We start from the raw sequence: 1,161 nt of genomic DNA on the forward strand, positions 1-1,161 counted from the left end.
CTAATATCCAACCATATATACTCAATATAAAGAACTTCGTGCAGTATATATTTTGCATTTGTGTTGCCATATTAGCAAGTAGCAAAACAAGAACACCACAAGCCTAAGTACTATGGGTGCGTTTTCTTGTCTTTGAATCTGATGACAAATCTCTATTATAAAAATCTGAAGTGATACACTTAAATTTATTCAAGAGCCTTCTCTATTTTTCACATTATTCATTTATACTTCCGTTCATGCACCTGCAAGCAGACGCATGCGCATTTTTGTAGCTCGCGTTTTTATAATACTTAATAAAACTTCCTGTACAACATCAAGTAGGTATGTTTTGAAAAGCGCGTATGTATTTCTTCTTATATCTAGCTACACATAAGAAAAAGAAAATTATCGGACATATCTGCCGGTATCGAATTTTTAGTGAATATTTTCGTGGTTTACTCATAATATATATATATTGATAATATTCTATCTACATATATATACTATGTGGATGCTATTCTATCAGTTTTATTGTACCTCTGTGGATGTTCCTTATTGCAGTCTTGGGTTGACGTTGTGGTTGGAATGTTAGTCAGAAATAGGCGGAAGCTCCTCATGCCTCATATGTATGTATGTATGTATGTATGTATGTATGTATGTATGTATGTATGTATGTATGTATGTATGTGTGCATATATTTATGTATGTATAAGTGTATGTATGTAATAATGCATGTGTGTGTGTGTGTGTGTGTGTGAAAAATATATATGAATATATTTCATATCTATTCATATATATCATCCAAGCAGTGTCCTCTTGAAGCACATGTATTGCTCCAGTATTATAATCCAGTATATAGTTGCTGTTGTTGTATTGATGTTAGATGCATATCAGAGTTGAAAATTCTAGACAAAACTTCAGACGATGGGTCGTGTTAGACGCAGCACTAGCTACTGCAAAGGAGAGTATATCAACTGACAGCTTTTCGGTGCGTTCAAAAATCACATACCTCCACCCCCAATTTACCATGACAAGTTAGGGCCCGGGATACTATAAACGGAGGCATGACATGTCGCTTAGTCAAATTCGCCCATTATTTACTCCACAAATGTTTCGTCGTCAATGCTGCACTTGGCCATATTACTTGTTTCAACGTAAGTGTAATATATATATATATATATA

The 1,161-nt window shown here is 34.1% G+C and overlaps 1 long non-coding RNA gene across 1 annotated transcript in view; it reads left to right on the top strand.

The window, feature by feature from the left end:
* Window positions 1–299: 299 nt before the first annotated feature.
* The window catches only part of LOC128248882 (uncharacterized), a 106,714-nt gene continuing 105,852 nt past the window's right edge, over window positions 300–1,161 (top strand). Inside the window, exon 1 of the long non-coding RNA XR_008265015.1 lies at window positions 300–339. This is a non-coding gene — a long non-coding RNA (uncharacterized LOC128248882). The remainder of the gene's footprint in view (window positions 340–1,161) is intronic.

Source organism: Octopus bimaculoides, chromosome 1 (assembly GCF_001194135.2).
Source record: "Octopus bimaculoides isolate UCB-OBI-ISO-001 chromosome 1, ASM119413v2, whole genome shotgun sequence".
NCBI lineage: Eukaryota > Metazoa > Mollusca > Cephalopoda > Octopoda > Octopodidae > Octopus > Octopus bimaculoides.